This window comes from Bison bison, unplaced genomic scaffold, assembly GCF_000754665.1.
Source record: "Bison bison bison isolate TAMUID 2011002044 unplaced genomic scaffold, Bison_UMD1.0 scf7180017864289, whole genome shotgun sequence".
Lineage (NCBI taxonomy): Eukaryota > Metazoa > Chordata > Mammalia > Artiodactyla > Bovidae > Bison > Bison bison.
In genome coordinates this window covers 14,858,810-14,879,925 of record NW_011494861.1, presented here as the reverse complement: position 1 = coordinate 14,879,925, position 21,116 = coordinate 14,858,810, and the positions used below count along the sequence as shown (strand labels likewise).

Genomic DNA, 21,116 nt, shown 5'->3' with positions numbered 1-21,116 from the left:
TTTTTTTTTTTTTTATGTAGAAAAGCAATTTATTCCATTATAAGCACTTAACACAGTTAGTCAAGGAGAGTAACAGGCCTGCTGGTGAAACAGGTCACCCAAAATAGAGATGGTATCAAACTAGTGGTCAAGGACTAACTCCTTAAAAAAAAAAAAGCAACTCTTATCCAGGATTAATTTAATTTTAAAAACAAATACAAGCTATTGGTTCACTCTTCTCAACTTAACTGGACAGTCGACCTGTGGTATAACTGTCAGGTAAAAACACATCTTTACAACTTGGTGGTCCCAAGTTTTTTTAAAAAACCATTTCACAGAAAGGAAAGAAATAATCTGAAAACAGCTCAAGAAATACACTAACAAGCAAAAATATATGGGGAAGGAGGAACACATTGTTTTGACTTAACTGAAGAAACTGAGAGGAGACTGGTCTATGTAAGGAAATGTGCATCCTGGAAAGTTCAGCGTGTAGGAATTTGTATGACTTGAATCTCCCCTATTTCCTGAATAAAAACAACATCTTGTAGTATTTATACTTCATGGCTCAGACACCTACCTCACTTAGCTCTATTTCTTACTCACTCTAGCCTTTACTTAAATGAGTCTGAAAAACTTGGGGATATAGCATAAGAAGAAAAATAACCACACACAATATTCCCCTTTTTGTGGCTACTTTTAGACTCTGTTACTAGAAAATTCCTAAAGAAAATTTAAATATAAGTCTGTGGCTTTGCTGAATCAAGAAGCCCCCAGTTAATATTTAGAAAACACCTTCTGTTTGGACTAATAACATTGTTGATAGAACTTATTATAGAGGGATAACCAAAGTCTGTGTCTCAAAACCAGTGTTAAATCAATCTCAGAGTTGAGAGGAAGAAAAGGGGAGTCTAAAAATCACAAGTGCAGACATGATCTAAGATCCTTGTCCTTCTGGATCCACGCTTCCTTCAGGGTCTTCATCATTATAAATGTTCTCAGCCATTTGCCACACTTGCATGATATTGTCTTCTGATACAGAACAAATCACCCAAGGTTCGTTGGGATTCCAGGAGAAATCAGATATCTTGGCAGTGTGACCACCATGAATAAACAACAACTCTGGTGGCCCATCTTCTGCATCTTCTGGGGATTGTTCCTCTCCAATTTTACTTAAATCCCAGACATTCAGTGTACGATCAGTACCACTGGAAGCCAAAATAGTCTCATTGTGAGGCGACCACTGAACCTGGAATATTTCATCCTTATGTGATTCAAAGGAATGCAACTTAAGTTTCAGATTTCTCAGATCCCACAGGGCAACAGTCTTGTCAGCTGATCCTGTGGCAAGAATGAACTCACTATAAGGATTGAAAGAAAGGCAGTTCACTTCAGCAGTGTGAGCATCAACTGAGTGGCTTGGTTTGGAAGTATTGTTTGAACGAGTATCCCAGATCATGAGTTTCTGATCATCAGCAACCGACCCAAAGAGGGACTCATGGAGCAGATGCCAGGAGACATCCTCCACTACTGCCGTGTGCCCTGTGAAGATGGTTTTCGCATCCACAACTTTCCCTTCCTTTGGAACAGCACTTATGTCCCACAGGCAGATGGTGTGGTCATCTGAAGCACTCAGTAAGTGCCCACTGAGATTTGGGTTCCAAGAAAGCCCATAGCCTTCCTTCTGATGTCCACGGAGACGCAAGTCTGGGTTGCACTCTCCAGAAGGGTCTGGTTTAGAAGGATGTTTTGTATAGTCAAAAACAAGAACATCACTGGATGGAGTCTTTGTTGCAATGATGCAAGAGTTCTGGGGCATATAGCGTGCCCTGTTTACCTCTCCTTCATGGTTGATCTTGATTTCTATTTCAATTTTTCCACTAACCGAGCCAAAACCTCCAAATTCTCCTTTTTCACTGTCGTAGTGTGAAGCATCAAACTGAGCATCATCGTTAGGGAGCTGCACGCTGGCTATCACAAGGTGGTTTTGCTCATCTGATGTGTGTGTCCCCAGGACAAGTCGATGAGTACTGAAATCTTTCCCTTCTGGTCTGGTTACATCTGGAAGCCACTGTGCAGTTAGGCTAGGTCACTCCAGAGCATGGGTCATCACCAAATCATAAAGAAAAGGGGTGTTCTTTTTCCATATTTTGTATTCTTCGTTGATCACACGTTCCTCTACTGCGTCATCAAAGGCTGCTTCCTTGTCAGCCATGGCGGGTAGGCAAGCCGGCGGGGATCCCAGGGTTGAGCGTTCAGCAGAGACATTACTTTGCCAACAAAGGTCCGTCTAGTCAAAGCTATGGTTTTTCCAGTAGTCACGTAAGGGTGTGAGAGTTAGACTATAAAGAAAGCTGAGCACCGAAGGATTGATACTTTTGAACTGTAGTGTTGGAGAAGATTCTTGAGAGTCACTTGGACAGCAAGGAGATCCGACCAGTTCATCCTGAAGGAAATCAGTCCTGAATATTCATTTGAAGGACTGATGCTGAAGCTGAAACTCCATTACTTTGGCTACCTGATGTAAAGAACTGACTCATTGGGAAAGATTCTGATGCTGGGAAAGATTGAAGGTGGGAGGAGCAGGGGATGACAGAGGATGAGATGGTTGGATGGCATCACCGACTCAATGGACATGAGTTTGAGAAAGTTCTGGGAGTTGGTGATGGACAGGGAAGCCTGGTATGCTGCAGTCCATGGGATTGCAAAGAGTCTGAAATGACTGAGCAACGGAACTGAACTGAAGCTATGGGAAGTTCTTAGGGTATGCAATTTTTCAGAACAATGAAGGCCAGCTGAACAGGTGAAGGCAGCTTACAAGAAGATGGTTTTAAACAAGTTGTTCCCTTATCTGCTGTTCTGTGACACAAACTCGAGAATTTCTGTTACTTATAAGCTTCTGTTAAACCTATGTGGTGGGTTTCATTTCAATAAATATTGGATCCATGTAACTTTCACTTCCAAAACTCATTTAGGCCTAGTGGAATCCCAGGAATATAATAAATCTTTGTAAGAAATGACCCGAAATAATGAATGAAAGAATGATTGTTGTATTCACAGAGAGTGTTATACAAGAATAGATTATATTATAAAGACAATCACTTGAACTGAATTTTCCTTTAGCCTACTCCAGAGAGTACCACCTACTTACTGTGTTTTGGGTGATTTGGCCAAAGGAAAAAATCATGTGGCCACGAAGACCTTACACCTTCCCGTATGTTCCTTCAACCCCAATCACACATGTTTTAGTCGAATCAGGCTATTATAACAGAATACCAAGGACCAAATGACTTAGACAGAAAAGATTATATATTATGATTCTGAAGGCTGGAAGCCTGAGATCAGGGAGGCACCGTGGTCTGGTTGTGGAGGGAGCCAGTTTCCTACTTTCTTCACATTTTGGGGGGTGGAGGAACGCAGGACTCTTCATTCCCTTCTAAGGGCACTAAAGCTAAAATGGGACTCTACTTCTATTACCTCATCCAAATCTAGTTACCTCCTATGGTAACTCAAATCTCATTCTACTACAGATTAAAGCTTTCACATATGTATTTGTGGGGTGTGTGTTGGGGTGTGTGTATGGCAGGTGAAGTAATGGATCGGGAACAAGCATTCAGTTCATAACAATCCATCACAATAAAGAGAAGACAAGGCCCTGGTGGACCAACCAACTAATGGCCACCCTCCTCTTTGTTTCCTCCACACCCACACTCAAGCCTCTTGCAAACAGCTAAGAATGTGGTGCTTCCTGTGTCAGTCCACCTCTGTGGACTGGCATGTATTGTTGTTGTTCAGTCACTCTGTCAAGTCAGACTCTCTGCAACCCCAAGAACTGCAGCATGCCAGACTTCCCTGTCCCTCACCATCTCCTGGAGCTTGCTCAAACTCATGTCCATTGAGTTGGTGATGCCATCCAACCATCTCATGCTCTGTTGTCCCCTTCTCCTCCTACCTTCAATCTTTCCCAGCATTAGGGTCTTTTCTAATGAATCAGTTCTTCACATCAGGTGGCCAAAGTATGGGAGCTTCAGCTTCAGCATCAGTCCCTCCAATGAATATTCAGGTCTGATTTCCTTTAGGATTGACTAGTTGGATCTCCTTCCAGTCCAAGGGACTCTCAAGAGTCTTCTCCAACATCACAGTTCAAAAGCATGTAAAATGAGTACAATTATATAGTAGTTTGAACATTCTTTGGGATTGCCCTTCTTTGGGATTGGAATGAAAAGTGATATTTTCCAGTGGCCACTCTGAGGTTTCCAAATGTATGAACATATTACAGGTAATTATAAAAGGGTTGATGATATGGGGTTTAAAGTGTCTTTTGAGTAGAATCCAATTTAACCCTCTTTACACAAACGCATTGCTTCCAGGTGGCACAGTGGTAAAGCATCTGCCTGCGAATGCAAAAGAGTCAAGAGACAAGGGTTCAGTCCCTGGGTTGGGAAGATCCCCTGCAGGAGAAAATGGCAACCCATTCCAACCCCATGAACAGAGAAGCCTGGTGGGCTGCTGTACATGGGGCTGCAAAGAGTCGGACATGACCGAGCACACATACATGCAAACCTTATTTATATCCATGGGAGAATATGGTGAAAGGAGTCTTCCACAAAGTTACCAAGAAGGAGAACACCCTCCAGAGAGTCTTCATCTTGGTGGCCAGAGGTATGCAAGAATAGTATGATCATCAAATAAATGGGATGGAAGAGAGGCATGGACAATTCTTGAAGATGGAGAAAGGATCTCCTTTTATGTACAACAATACATAAAGGAATCTTTGTGTGATGCATCCCAAGGTGAGAGTCATCCCTGAGTGTGGTAGAATGTTAAACTCCTTTTATGTACAACAATACATAAAGGAATCTTTGTGTGATGCATCCCAAGGTGAGAGTCATCCCTGAGTGTGGTAGAATGTTAAACACAAATAAGAGCTTCTGTATTTAGCACAGAAAAGGTGTTGCTATTTAAGAAGATAAAAACAATATTATTTATTTCTGTGCCTAATGGCTTCACCTTGATCAGAGTCTGTGTTGAACTTAGATAAGTCTGAGGAAACAGTAATGAGCTGATTATAATTGGAAAGGGGACAATACAATTATGGTTTGTCTTCTAAGACCCCTGAGAAATGACTGGAGAAATTTTCCATCTGGAAAATGTCCTCAGTGAGAATAATACATAAATAAATTAAAAAACCCTCTCCTGGTAGCAGCTGTCTCTGGATGGCAGGGTTATTTGGGAATGACCCGGGTTTATTTCTTCTCTGACTCCAAGCTCCCAAGAGCCCACAGTGCCCACCTTCAGTGCCTCACAGTCTTGGGGAAAAAGTCTTGATCATAGGATTCACAGTTTTTCCTCTTCTCACATCTTAGTTTTCAGCTTTTCATGAAGTTTGCTGTGCTGATCCCAACTTTCTGAGAAAAAAACTAAGGAGACACTGTCTCCTCTGAGCCACTCTCTTTTTACTGTTTTTTTTTTTTTTTAAGAAATTATTTTATTTTTGGTCGAGCTGGGTCTTTATTGCTGAGCATGCTTTTCTCTCGGAGAAGGCAATGGCACCCCACTCCAGTACTCTTGCCTGGAAAATCCCATGGACGGAGGAGCCTGGTGGGCTGCAGTCCACGGGGCCGCGAAGAGTCGGATACGAATGAGAGACTTCACTTTCACTTTTCACTTTCATGCATTGGAGAAGGAAACGACAAGCCAAGCCACTCCAGTGTTCTTGCCTGGAGAATCCCAGGGACGGGAGAGCCTGGTGGGCTGCCGTCTACGCACAGAGTCGGACACGACTGAAGCGACTTAGTAGCAGCAGCATGCTTTTCTCTAGTTGAGGCCACTGGGGGGCGCCTCTCTACTGTCGGTATGGACTCTAGAGGGCATCTTCGCTGAGCAGGGATCAAACCCGTGTCCCTGCACTGACAGGCAGATTCTGTACCACTGAACCACAGTGCATCCCTCTTTTACTACCTCAATATCACTCAGAATAGCATCTTTGTGAATCAGTGAATGGATCCTTGATTACCCAGCCACCCCATCATTCTCTGCTTCCTGAATGTATATCTGATTCACTCAGTTAATCTAGAGAAAAATGAAGATCCAATCAGGATCAATCCAACGAGCTCTTTAATCAGGTGTCCCTTTCTGACTGGGTTAGTAGTGGGACAGAAGGATGATGGAAATAGAAAGGCTTATAGCAGTCTGGAGCACTGGAGAAGAGATGCAGGATCTTCCTGCTCTGGAGACACCAGTTGGGTTCTCCACAGCGTCTGGGGTCTGAGCACCCCACCAGACACATAGAGTCGTGAGTTACCACCCTCAGGTAAGGACACCCTTTTCTTACCCATGATTAATTATCTCCACAACGTGGACAGCAGTTGAAGCTATTCCAGAAGGTCCTGGGACGTCCCAAGTCCTTCAGAATCTCAAGCAGCTCAGCCCGATACTGGGCAAGTCTCCCCTGGTGGAGTATTCCCTGAGAAACTCTCACTTAAACTGGGCAACCTGAAGGTGTGTCGCAGCAGCTTCTCCATGACGGCCATGGAGAGAAGGTTACCACACAGACTGAAGGACATGAACTGGAAGCAGCGGCTCAGGGCAGGCAGAATGGCTTTGAGGTGGGAGTCCCTGATTCCACATTGCTCTAAGTACAACCCCTGGAGGGTGGCTGCACTCTCTCCAGCAGAGCTGGGAGGAGCTCGGGACTGGAGTAGGTCATGGTGACCTCACTCAGATCCAGGGCCTTTAGCTGACTAATTCTATCATCCTGAGCCCATCATACATGGCGGTAACACCACTGCCTAGTTGGGTGCATCAGTGAAAAGCTTTCTTCAGAACACTTGGAAACTGAAATCTAGGACAAGATACATCATGAAGATGTAATAGACCCATGGTTTTGGACATCTGCTCAATGTGAATGTGAAAAGGAAAGGTGATCCTGCAGGGGAGCTAGGACTGCAGGAGGAAATGTAGTCTCTGTGGTAATAGAGTGCTTGTGGACACATGTCCTGTTGAGTCAGAACTAGGAACCTACATTCCTCTAGGTGGATTGGAGCTTGAGACTCACAGGTTGGAGTCATCCCGGGGTTCAGTTCAGTTCAGTTGCTCAGTCATGTCCGACTCTTTGCAACCCCATGGACTGCAGCATGCCAGGCTTCCCTGTCCATCACCAACTCCCAGAGCTTACGCAAACTTATGTCCACTGAGTCGGTGATGCCATCCAACCCTCTCATGCTCTGTCATCCCCTTCTCCTCCCACCTTCAATCTTTCCCAGCATCAGGGTATTTTCCAAAGAGTTGGTTCTTCACATCAGGTGGCCAAAGTAATGGAATTTCAGCTTCAGCATCAGTCCTTCCAATGAATATTCAGGACTGATTTCCTTTAGGATTGACTGGTTGGATCTCCTTGCAGTCCAAGGGACTCTCAAGAGTCTTCTGCAACACCACAGTTCAAAAGCATAAATTCTTCAGTGCTCAGCTTTCTATCCCTGGGTAGATGGTTGTAAAGAAATAGTCAGAAATAGAGACCCTCATTGTAAACATACTGTTATCGTCCATGATGTATTTTTCCTAATTTTTCAGTTCATACCACAGGAATCTCCAGACATTAATTTTTTTTTTTTCCTTTTAAGGCAAGCACTGGGATATGGTGAGAGACAAGGAAGCCTGGCATACTTCAGTCCATGGGGTTGCAAAGATTTGGACACAACTGAGAAACTGAACAACAGTAACTTCTTACCCAGGAACATCAAAGTTTCTGGAGCTCAACCTTCATACTATGCAGTGGACCCTTGACTCGCAGGTCGTTGGCCCCAGACTTAGAGTAACTCCGTCAGCTTACCTGGTTCTCAGCCTCTATGAGCAGGCAAGCCCTTTACCATAGTAAATCTCCCCTAATATATATATATATTACCCTGGAAAATACTGGTTTGAAATGCCCAGATTCACTTACAGATGTTTTTCAAGAGCAAATATAGCTCTACGGGATCTAGTTGGTGCAATCCAAGGATGTGGAAAAGGAGAAAAGGAGGGTAGACTCTAAGTGGTACGGGGATTTTCAACTGAACAAAGGGCAGTGCCCCTAACTGACACATTGCTCAACAATCAGCCTAGTGGTTACTCAGGAGAACCCTGACAAATGCAGTATCTTACCACAGGCAAGGAGGTCACATACACCCTCAGGTGTTTTGTTATACAACCTGACATCTGATGTCAAAACATGCCATTTTAGCCTTCTGTAATGGAGAAAGACAGGAGATTTTAAGAGAATAAAGACAATTTCTCATTAATATAATGTAGCCCTTGATAGAATATAATTTTAATGAGGTATAGAAACACTAAAACCATGTTATATGCCTCTATGATTTTAGTATTTTTCTAAAAGATATTTTTATAACTTCCCTAGCCCAGTAGATTAATTAAGAAGGACCATTATCCACCTGGGTAATGAGTTGGCAAGGCCCAGAAGTTCAGCTTATCTGCAGCATGGAAGACCCTTTCTAGAATTGGGAGCCATGCCTTTTGAAGTTAAACCTTTTCCTCCCACAGAGAAAGGTCAAGAACTGAAACTTAGGGAGGAACCAGGACAACCACAAGGAATGCTTATGTCCAGGGTCATGGCTTGACTCAGCAGTGAGAGTCCTGACAGGCTTTTCACTCAGGTGGCTCATTGCACACTAAGTATGTTCATCTCTGTGTGTATTAACCCACTGAACCACCCCAGAAGTAAGCAAGGAGGTCAGAGATGCTCCAGAGAGAATAAAGACCTGGTGGGAATGGTAAGGATTTGGATTATAGACAACTCAGTGCCTTAAAAGAAAAAATAACTGTCTATATTGGTAGAATTCAGTCAGTATTTGTGAAGTGAATCCGTGAATAGATCCTTGATTACCTGGCCACCCCATCATTCTCTGCTGCCTGAATGTATATCTGATCCAATCAACTAACCTAGAGAAAATGGAGATCCAATCAAGATCAATCCAATGCGAGCTCTACAATCTAACAGGTGCCCATTTCTGATTGGCTTGGCAGTAGGACAGAGGGATGAGGGGAATAGAAAGGCCTATAATAGTCTCAAGCACTGGAGAAGAAGTGCAGTTTTCCATCTCTGGAGACACCAGATGGCGTCTCCACAGAGTCTGAGATCTGAGCATCCTGCCAGCTACATCTGAGCAGTAAGTGACCACCCTCAGATAAGGACACTCTTTTTCTTTCTTATGGTTAGTTAATCTTGAAGGGAAGCATGTATCTCTGGATAGTAGGGAGGGTTTTCAAATGATTGTTTTTTTCCAATGAATATATTTCAGATTTTGGTTTTGCCTCTTAGTGTAGTTTTGCCTGACTGCAACATTTTGATTTGTTTCTTAGTTGATAACATTTTAAAGTCAAAGTTCTTCTAGAAAATAAAGCTTACTAATAAAAAAATAATGGGAAAAGGCCAGGCAAGTGTGCTTCCTTATAAAAGATTTGAGTTCCCTAAGGTCAGGGGTTCCTAAACTATGATACAAACCTGGTGAAAGCACACCGTTACCTGGGGGGTTTCTGTAGTTTCCTTGGGAGAATCATTGCTAAAATGAGATTCATTCTGTTTACTGTGCTATAAGTAATAAAAGTCTTTTTTGGGGGCCATGCTGCAGGGTCTGTGGGACCTTACTTCCCTAATCCTTTACAGATCATAGCCCAGTCAAGGCAAAGGGGCTTAGGTAACTCAGTGAAGACAGGAACCATTCCCTGTAGGACCACCTAAGACAGACAGGTTATAATGAAGAGTTCTGACAAAATACGGTCCACTGGAGAAGGAAATGGTAAACCACTCCAGTATTGTTGCCTAGAGAATACCATGGACAGTATGAAAAAGCAAAAAGACATGACACTGTACGATGAGCCCCCCTAGGTCAGAAGGTGTCCAATATGCTGCTGGTTAAGGGTGGGCGACCACTACTTACTTATAAGTCCAGAAAGAATGAAGTGGCAAGGCCAAAGTGGAAATGACGCTCAGCTGTAGATAAGTTTGGGTGTGAAAGTAAAGTCTGATGCTAAAAAAAAAAAAATATTGCATAGGATCCTTGAATGTTAGGTCCATAAATCAAGGTGAATTGGATGTGGTCAAGCAGGAGATGGCAGGAATGAACATGGATATTTTAGGAATCAGTGAACTGAAATGTATGGGAATGGGTGAATTTAATTCAGATGAGCATTGTATCTACTACTGTGGGCAAGAATCATTTAAAAGAAATGGAGTAGCCCTCATGCAGTTCAGTTGCTCAGTCTTGTCCAACTCTTTGCTACCCCATGGACTGCAGCATGCCAGGCTTCCCTGTCCATCACCAACTCCTGGAACTTGCTCAAACTCATGTCCATTGAGTTGGTGATGCCATCATAGTCAACTAAAAAGTCTGAAACGCAGTACTTGGATATAATCTCAAAAATAACAGAATAATCTTTGGTTTGATTCCAAGGCAAACCCCATTCAGTAACACAGTAATCCAAGTCTGTGCCCTAACCATGGATGGTGAAGAAGCTGATGTTGACCAGTTCTATGAAGAGGTACAACATCTTCTAGAACTAACACCAAGAAAGTTGTCCTTTTCATCACAGGGGATGGCAATGCAAAAGTAGGAAGCCAAGAGATACCTGAAACAACAGGCAAGTTTGACCTTGGAGTACAAAATGAAACAAGACAAAGGCTAACAGAGCTTTCTTAAGAGAAAAAGCTGGTCATAGCAAACACTTTTTTCCAGCATCCCAAGAGAGGACTCTACACATGGACATCACCAGATGATCAATAACAAAATCAGATTGATTATGTTATTTGCAGTCAAAGATGGAGTAGCTCTATACAGACAGTAAAAAACAAGACCTGGAGCTGACTGGCTCTGATCTTGAGCTCCTTATTGCAAAATTCAGGCTTAAATTGAAGAAAGTAGGAAAAGCCACTAGACCATTCAGGTATGACCTAAATCAAATCACTACAGTGGAGGTGACAAATACATTCAAGGGATTAGATCTGGTAGACAGAGTGCTTGAAGAACTATGGACAGAGTTTTGTGACACTGTACAGGAGCCAGCGACTAAAACCATCCTCAAGAAAAAGAAATGCAAGGCAAAGTGATTGTCTGTGGAGGCTTTACAAATAGCTGAGGAAAGATGAGAAGTGAAATGCAAGGGAGAAAGGGAAAGATACACTCAACTGAATACAGAATTACAGAGAAGAGCCAGGACAGATAAGACTTTCTTAAAGGGAAATGCAAATAAATTGAGGAAAACAATAGAATGGGAGAGACTAGACATCCCTTTAAGAAAATTGGAGATATAAAGAAAACATTTCATTCAAAGATGGCCACAATAAATGACAGAAATGGTAAGAAGGCGAGAATACATGGAAGAAGTATACAAAAAAGATCTTAATGACCTGGATAAAGACAATGGTAACTCACCTAGAGCCAGACATCCTGGAGTATGAAGTCAAGTGGGCCTTAGAAAGCATTTGTATGGACAAAGCTAGTGGGAGTGTGGTGAGCAGATTTTAAATAGCTCCAACTGAGCTATTTAAAGTCCTAAAATATGATGCTGCTGAAGTGCCTCACTCATGTCAGCAAATTTGAAAAAACTCAGCAGTGACCATAGGGCTGGAAAAGATCAGTTTTCGTTCCTATCCTAAAGAAGAGCAAAGCCAAAGAATGTTCAATCTACCACACAACTGCACTCATTTCATAGGTTAGCACCATTATTCTCAAAATCTTTCAATCTAGCCTTCAGCAGTACATGAACCGAGAACTTCCAGATGTAGAAATTGGGTTTCAAAGAGACAGGAGAACCAGAAATCAAATTGCCAGCATTCCTTGGATCATGGAGAAAGTCAAGGGAGTTCCCCAAACACATCTACTTCTGCTTCTTGACTACACTAATGCCTTTGTGTAGATCACAACAAACTGTAGAAAAGGCTTAAAGGGGTGGAAGTACCGGACACCCTATCTGTCTCCTGAGAAACCTGTATAGGGGTCAAGAAGCACTATTAGAACTAGAAATGGAAAAACCGACTGGTTCCAAATTGGGAAAGAATTAAGTCAAGACTGTATATTTTCACCCTGCTTATTTACCTTCTATGCAGAATTATTGTTGTTCAGTCTCTCAAGTCATGCCTGACTCTTTGAGAATCCATGGACTGCAGCATGCCAGGCTTCTCTGTCCTTCACCATCTCCCGGAGTTTGCTCAAACTCACGTCCATTGATTCGGTGATGCCATCCAACCATCTCATCCTCTGTTAATCCCTTCTCCTGCCTTCAGTCTTTCCCAGCATCAGGGTCTTTTCCAACAAGTCAGGTCTTCCAGTCCTCAGGTGGCCAAAGTACTGGAGCTTCAGGTTTAGCATCAGTCCTTCCAATGAATATTCAGAGTTGATTTCCTTTAGGATTGACTGGTTTGATCTCTTTGCAGTCCAAGGGACTTTCAAGAGTCTTCTCCAGCAATACAGTTTGAAGGCATCAATTCTTCAGCACTCAGTCTTTTTTATTGTCCAGTTCTCACATCCATACATGACTACTGGAAAAACCATAGCTTTGATTATATGGACCTTTGTCAGCAAAGTAATGTGTCTGTTTTTTAATATGCTGCCTAGGTTTGTCATTGCTTTTCTTTCAAGAAGCAAGTGTCTTTTAATTTCACAATGGAAGTTATGGTCCAAGGTGATTTTGAAGCCCAAGAAGATAAATTCTGTCACTGTTTCCATTGTTCCCCCATCTATTTGCCATGAAGTGATGGGACTGGATGCCATGATCTTAGTTTTTTGAAAGTTGAGTTTTAAGCTAGCTTTTTAACTCTCCTCTTTCACTTTCATCAAGAGGCTCTTTAGTTCCTCTTTGCTTTCTGCCATAAGGGTAGTGTCATTTGCATATCTGAGGGTATTGATATTTCTCCTGGCAATCCTGATTCCAGCTTGTGCTTCATCCAGCCTGGCATTTTACATGAGGTACTCTGCATAGAAGTTAAATAAGCAGGATGACAATATACAGCTTTGATGTACTCCTTTCCCAGTTTTGAACCAGTCTGTTTTCCACATTCGGTTTTAACTGTTGCTTCTTGATCCACATACAGATTTTGCAGGAGGCAGGTATGGTGGTCTGGTATCCCATCTCTTTAAGAATTTCCCACAGTTTGTTGTGATCCACACAGTCTAAGGCTTTAGCATAGTCAATGATGCAGCAGTAGTTGATTTCTGGAATTCTCTTGCTTTTTTGATGATCCAGTGGGTGTTGGCAATTTGATCTCTGTTTCCTCTGCCTTTTAAAAATCCAGCTTGTACATTAGAAGTTCTAGTACACATACTGTTGAAGCCTAGCTTGAAGGATTTTGAGCATTACTTTGCTAGCATGTGAAATGAGTGAGTGCAATTGTGCGGTAGTTTGAACATTCTTTGGCATTGCCCTTCTTTGGGATTGGAATGAAAACTGACCATTTCCAGTCCTGTTGGCACTGCTGAGTTTTCCAAATTTACTGGCATATATTGTCACACTGTCAATCCTAAAAGAAATCAACTCTGAATATTAACTGGAAGTATGGATGCTGAAGCTGAAGCACCACCTGATGCAAAGAGCCAACTCATTGGAAAAGACTCTGATGTTGGTAAAGGTTGAAGGGAAAAGGGGAAGGTGATAGCAAAGGATGTGGTGGTTAGGCAGCATCACTGATTTAGTGGATATTATTATTGTTGTTCAGCGGCGTGGATAACTCTTGAAGGTGGAGAAAGATTCTCCCTTTATTTGTGACCTTAAACTTCAAATGATTTTTTGTGTGATGCAGCCCAGTGTGGGAGTAATCCTTGAATACAGTAAAATGTTAAACAGCAATAAGAACTTCTGTATTTAGTGGAAGAAACTTGTCAGTATTTATGAAGAGAAATAAAGAATTTTATTTCTGTGCCTAATGGTACCACCTTGGTCAAAATCTGTTGAAGGAAGCTAAGTTTGAGGAAACAGTAATGATCTAAATACACGTGGAAAGGGATAATGACATTTTGATTTGGCTTCTAAGATGCCTGAGGGCTTCCCAGGTGGCACACTAGTAAGGAATCCACCTCCAAATAAGAAACACAGGAGACTTGCTTTTGACCACTGGGTAGGGATGATCCTCTGAAGAAGGAAATGGCCACCCATTCCAGCATTCTTGCCTAGAAAGTTCCATGGACAGAGGATCCTGGTGGACTACAGTCCATGGGGTCACAAAGAGCTGCACATGACTGAGCATGCAGTCACACGCTGATTTGACTCCTGAAAAATGACTGGGGAAATTAGCCATCTGGAAAGTGTCCTTGGTGAGAAAATAAAAAAAAAAAAACTTAAAGGAAACATCTTCTGGCAGCAACTGCCTCTGGATGGCAGGGATATTTGGGACTTAACCAGAATTTTTTCTTCCCTGGTTCCAAGTCCCAAGGAGCCTGCAGTGCCCACCCTCATTGCCTCTCAGTCTTGAAAATGTCTGATCCAAGGAAATGTCAGACCTCTCCTCTTCTCACATTCTTAGATTTAGTCTTTTCATGCCATTTGTTATCTTGATCACAACTTCCTGGAGGAAAAAAGCCATCTAAGTTGAAAGTGACTCCTCTGAGCCACTCTCCTTCGCTATGTTTTTTTTTTTTTTAAACTTTTGTTTTCCTGATTTTTGTTTGCCTGACTCTTCACTGCTGTGCAGGCCTTTCTCTAGCTGTGATAAGAGGGAGCTTCTCTTCCTTGTGGTGCCCAGGCTTCTCACTGTGGCTTCTCTTGTAGAGCACAGGCTCAGTAGTTGTGACTCCTGGGCTTAGTCGCCCTGGAGCATGTGGCATCCTCCTGGATCAAAGATCAAGCCAGTGTCTCCTGCATCTGCAGGGGGATTCTTTACCTCTGAGTCACTAGGGAAGCCTTCTTTACTACCTCAATAGCACCTCAAATAACGTCTTTAAATTTCCTTGTTTCCAAAAATATAAAAATGAAAAGAAACCTTTATTTTACATTGTTGGTGTCATTCCCATTGTCCCTTTAGGAATGCCCAGCTCCAACTTGTCCAGACCCATACTTACTTCTCACTGAGAAGTGTTCTGACTTGTCCACCTTCAGAGAAGACGTGGCTTAAGACGTGATCACATCTTGGACAGCTCTTCCCTTGCTGCCTGAGTAGGCGCACAACCTTCTGTGTTTCCTACATAACACCTGAGTGACAAGCTGATACAGGGATGAGTGTATTTTGTTTTCTTTGGGAACAGCATCACTGCTTTCATGAAGCTATTTTGATTCAGGGTCATTTTCCTAATTTTGACTTCATTAAAATTCCCCCAATAATGATACTTTCAACTTTCTTTTTTTTTAATTCAATGTTACGAACCAGTAATCCTTTCCTGTCTGACCCTCAACAGTATAACTGTCCATATCAGTTGAATTCAGTCAAAGTTTGGGAAGTGAATCAGGGAATAGGCCCTTGATTACTCAGCTACCTGACCATTCTCTCCTTCCTGAATATATATAATATTCAATTAACTAACCTAGAGAAAAATGAAGATCCAATCAGGATTTATCCAGTGGGCACTCTGTAATCAAATCAGGTATCCCTTTTTGATTGGGTTAGAAGTGGGACAGAGATGGGAATAGAAAGAACTATAAAAGCCTCAAGCACTGGAGAAGAGGTGCAGAGTTTTCTGGCTCTGGAAACACCAACCAGCTGGGTTCTTTAGAGTCTGAGGTCTAAGTGCCCTGCCAGTCATAGCAGAGCAGTAAGTTATCACCCTCAGATAAGGACGTCCTTTTCTTACTATGGTTAGCTAATGTTGAAGGGTAGTGTGTATCTGTGGATGGCAAGCAGAGTTTTCAGAAAAAACAATTTCTCTCCCAAGAACACATTTCAGGTTTTTATTTTTCCTCCCAGTGTAGTTTTGTCTGAATCTCAAACATTTTGATTTGTGATTTAACTGGTATCATTTTAAATGTCTTTACCAAGCAGATATTTTTAATGAAGCACCTAAGTTTGGAATTTTATTTCTTGAAATTTAAGATACATATTTAGTTCACAAATGGCATTCATCTTAGGAATAACTGACAATGGAGGCTGTATGGATCCACATGACTCTCCTCTTCCCATAGAGTTAGAGCTCTAAGTGATGGTCAGGATATTTTCCCCAAATAAAGATAGAGTCATCTTTCATGCACTTCAGTATGCATTTCTAGGTGGAACATGAAAAAAGCAAAGCAGTAGATGGACCTGAATGGGCTAGTGGTTGCCTTTTGCCTCCTTAGTACTAGCAATCTCGCTAGTTCATATTCAGAGTAAAGAAAGAGTTAACACCTTGTCCCCCGACCCCTGCCTAGTGTATTATGGCTAAGTGCCTCATTTGCATCCCAGCTAGAGCAGTGACCTTGGCCCTGAGTGGATTCCTTGGAAGGGTAGGGAGACTGCCTAAGGTATGCTCCTGAATTGCCTAAAATGGACCACTTGTTCCCTGGCAGTTTCTACAGGAGTCATTTTGGAGCAAAGTCAGCATGAGTATCCAGACCCCACCCAGACTCCTTGACCTGGTGGGAATGCACCTGCTGAGGCATGATGACTTGGCCTTTTCTACTCTGGAGAGTCTGCCCACAGAGCTCTTCCCACCCTTTGCCTGGAAGCCTTCCATGGAAGATGTGTTGAGACCCTGGAATCAATGGTGTAAACCTGGCCCTTTGGCTGCCTGCCTCTGGGGGCCCTGATTGACCTGGCTCATGTGGGGCCCCTACAAGCTGGAAGCACTCGATGTCCTGCTTGCCCAGAAGGTCCGATACAGGTGAGTCTGACTCAGGTAACTTGGTAAACTCCTGGGAGTCCCAGGGAGACAGCTGGGTTGAGGGAATGTGGATGAAAAGGGATGGATCAGAGAGTTCTAAGATGACAATGATGAAGCCTTAGCTTGCTGTGGGAACTACCTTTTGGAAGTATAATAGTGCCTTTAATGAAGGGTAGCCTGAAAGAAGATTCCCCAACCCCTCTCAGTCATGCTTAGAGTTACTAGAAGTAGAGAATCAAAAAGGATAAGAGGGCAAAGAGGAAAGTGAGTCAGAGAGGGAAGAAGGCAAGGCAGCTGGTGACATCAGGAATGTTAAGTTACAGCACAGGTGGGCAGTCTGTTGTCGCATTGTGAGGCCTTTTTTTTTTTCACTCTGTGTACGTTTTAATACATCCTAATTAATCTCTTTCTCCCCGCCAGGAGGTGCAAACTGCGGGTGCTAGATTTACGAAATATACTGGCCAGAACTTCTGGAGCATGTGGTCTGGAGCCAGCAGTTATGGGTGCTCAAGCTCAGGAATGGCACTAATGACTGAGCCCAGGTCAATGACAAAGCAGCACTTGGCTCCACTAAAGATTTTTATGGACCTTTGCCTGAAGAAAAAGACCCTGGACAACTTCCTCACCTTCTTCCTTTGGTGGGTGGAGCAGAGAAAGTCTTCCATCCACCTGTGTTGTTAAGAAGCTGATGGTTGTTTCAACACCAGTGGACAATATTGTGAAGGTCCTGAGCATGGTGCAGCTGGACTGTATCCAGGAGGTGCAAGTGAATTGCACCTGGAATCTGTCCACCCTGGCCACATTTGTTTGCTCCTTTCCTGGATGAGATGAGTAATTTGCAGAGAATCCGTTTCTTCCCCATCCATGTGTCTGCCTTTAAGAAGCAGGAGCAGGATTACCTCCCAGTGCAAATTACCTCCCAGTTCCTGAGGCTGGGCCACCTCCAGGATCTCCATCTGGAGTCTCCCTCCTTCCTTGAAGGCTGCCTGGACCAGATGCTCAGGTGAGTGTGCACCACTGACTGGGTAACACTGAGCATTAGAATGTCAAAAGCACTGTCTCCTTTGTTGCTGTCTCCTAGAATGTGGTGTTCCACAACCACACAAATCAAGGTAGCGGGTTACACTGGTCTAGTGGCTCTTGTGAGACACCCTGCTAGAGACATACAGATTAGTGACTGGGATGTTTGCACCCCAGAGTTGGTAATTTCCTCCTTCTTTGGAGGTGTCTATAATGAAATGATAAAAATAGGTAAGTAAAAAGGACATTGAAGCGGGAAAACTACATCAGATCAGATCAGAGCATTCCTGAAGGGAAGCTCTATGCTCCCAAGGTTGGTGCCCGCAATGAACCTGTTCTAAATTCGCTGCGTGTAGAAGGGTGTTTTTTGCCCTAGGTAAGTTAACTGATATATGGGAGAAGCATGGTTCTGCAGATGACGTTAATCAATCTGAGAGAAAAGAATTTTAAAAAGTGATAGAAAGATTGCAAACGATGCAGAAATGTGAGCCCTTTTAGACTGGCATCACATTTCATGTTCTGGGATCTTGTGTAAGTTGTTCCTTCTGCATGCTTCCCTAGAGCCTCACCTGGCCAGAGATACAGGATCTGTAGCTCAAGATTGGACTTAATGAAGCCATACGTGAAACCATTTTTAAATCTCGTCTCCCAACACTCCCAACACTAATATTCAATGATGTCCACACTTGATGGAGACTCTCTCTGGATCTCCTCATAGCATGTTCTTGAGATTCCATGAACTTCATTCATCCTCAGAAGGAAGTGGAGTATGTTGTACTCCGTTTGATACAGGAGGGGCTGTAAAGTGACTCAGTACCACAGTGAGGTTGATAGCCCTCAGACTAGAAGGAGACTGGGCAAATCAGCATATTGACCCTCAATAGATGGTCAGACGACACATGGCCCTGTAGAAACCATTTGTCTATCACCTGTACACCATCTGGCACCCGGTTCCCAAGAACTAATTGTTTGGTTTCTCCTCAGGTGCCTGAAGTTCCCCTTAGACAGCCTGTCAAGAACCAGTTGCTGGCTTATAGAATCACACTTGACTTCCCTGTCCCAGAGCCCAAACATCAAGTCAGCTAAAGGGCCTGGATCTGAGTGGTGTCACCATGACTGACTTTAGGCCTGAGCTACACCAAGTTCTGCTGGAGAAAGTCGCAGCCACCCTCCAGGAAGTGGACTTGGACGCGTGTGGGATCACAGACTCCCAGCTGGAGGCCTTTCTGCCTGCCCTGAGCCGCTGCTCCCAGCTCAGGGCCGTCAGCCTGTGTGGGAACCTCCTGTCCACGGACGTCATGGAGAAGCTGCTGCGACACATCGCTGTGCTGTCCTGTTTAAGGCCAGAGCGCTATCCTGCCCCTCAGGAGAGTTACAGACCTCAGGGTGTTCTCCTGGAAGCGAGACTTGCCCAGCTTCGGGCTCAGCTGTTGGAGATTCTGAGAGCCTTGGGACATCCCAGGATCATCTGGATTAGCCCCAGCCCCTGTCCTCGCTGTGGTGAGGATGTATGCCATCACATGGAGCCCATTGTATACAGCTGTCCTGCCCCTGCCGAGGGCGTTGCTTGCTTCTGTGCACCTTGAAATGGAAATCTAGAACTTGGGGATATCATGAAGGGAACACAGACCTAGGGTTCCAGATATCTGCTCAGTGTGAACGGGAAAAGGAAAGGTGATAGTGGGGGTGGTGCAGGATTGCAGGGGGATTTGTAGATTCTGGGAGAGGATGGGACTTTCATGGACATGTGCTTCCAGAATCTGATATGAACCTGAGTGGATACACGTTGGAGACCCATGTGTTAGAGTTATCCCTGGGAAGACAGTTGTGAAGAAATTGTCGGGAAATATCATATGACATCCCTTATATGTGGAATCTAAAAAGAAATGATACAAATGAGCTTACTGGCAAAACAGAAAGAGACTCACAGACTTAGAACATGAACTCACGGTTGCTGCAGGGACGGGGTGGTTGGGGATTTTAGGAAAGTCAAGTACACAGAGCTATATTTAGAGTGGATAACCAACGGGAACCTATTGTATAGCACACAGAACTCTGCTCAATGTTATGTGCCAGACTGGATGGGAGGGGGATTTAGGGGAGAATAAGTGAGTGGAGTTGCTCAGTTGAGTTTGACTCTTTGAAACCCCATGGACTGTAGCTCCCAGGTTCTTCCATTCATGGGATTCTCCAGGCAAGAATACTGGAGTGGGTTGCCATTTCCTTCTCCAGGGGATCTTTCCAACCCAGGGATCAAACCTGGGTCTCCTGCACTGCAGGTAGACTCTTTACTGTCTGAGCTAGCAGGGGAGAAGGGATACATGTATATGTGTGGCTGAGTCCCTTCGCTGTTCACCTAAACTATCACAACACTGTTAATTGGCTGTACTCCAATAAAAATGTTTTTGGTGTTAAAAAAATAAAAATAAAATTTAAAAAAATTTTTAAAATGAGAAATTATTAGGAATAAAGAGATCCTCCAGCTGACATAAATAGGAAGGACATCTAAAATGAGAATGGATAAATGTATAGATATGACTTATTTATTTTGTTGTATAGCAAGAAAATAGTAGGACATTATAAAGCAAATCTACTGTAATAAAAATTAATTAAAAGAATTAATAGACACTCATAGAAAACCAACTGCTATCCTCCATGATATATTATTCTGTGTTCATTTATTGCCTCAACTTTCTCCAGTTACTGATAAAAAAAACAAAGGCACAGTGATGTCCATGATTCAAAACCTTACCATTCCTGTAACTTCTTTATTCTTTCTGGGGGCATCTCCTGTGTGTGTGTGTGTGTTTTCTTAGTCAGTCAGTCATGTCTGACTCTATGCAACCGCATGGACTGTAGACAGCCAAGCTCCTCTGTCCATGGAATTCTCCCGGCAAGAACACTGGAGTGGGTTGCCATTTCCTTCTCCAGGGGATCTTCCTGACCTAAGGATCAAACCTTGGTCTCCTGCATTGCAGGCTGATTCTTTACTGTCTGAACCACCATGTAGGATCCCGCCCCCCAACCTCCCGGGGCAGCTCTTACCTCCTTTAGTACTTCTGTGACTGTTCAGTGGGGTCAATACACACAAAGGGGAACAAACTCAGTATCCAGTGAACTATTGGAGTGACGAGGTCTTGGAGGGCTCTCACTGCTGGCACAGGCCATGACCTTGGGTGTGGGTTTCCTTTATGCTTCTACCAGTCAGAGCATAAGTCACAGTTTCTTGCCCTTGTGTGTGCTTCACTTCAAAGGCAAGGTCCTCATTTCTGCAAGATGTATTCCCCACTGCCAACAAGGTTGAAACTGGTTTCACCATTTCATGCCTCCCATGGGTGGATAGTA

General features: G+C 43.4%; 2 pseudogenes across 1 annotated transcript; one reads left to right on the top strand and one right to left on the bottom strand.

Annotated features, from left to right (window-relative positions):
• On the bottom strand, positions 1-2,227 carry LOC104995976 (annotated as a pseudogene). The gene has a single exon (XR_826127.1). The product of XR_826127.1 is annotated as a histone-binding protein RBBP4 pseudogene (transcript).
• Positions 2,228-16,470: 14,243 nt separating this feature from the next.
• Positions 16,471-19,357, top strand: LOC104996129 (annotated as a pseudogene).
• Positions 19,358-21,116: the final 1,759 nt, after the last annotated feature.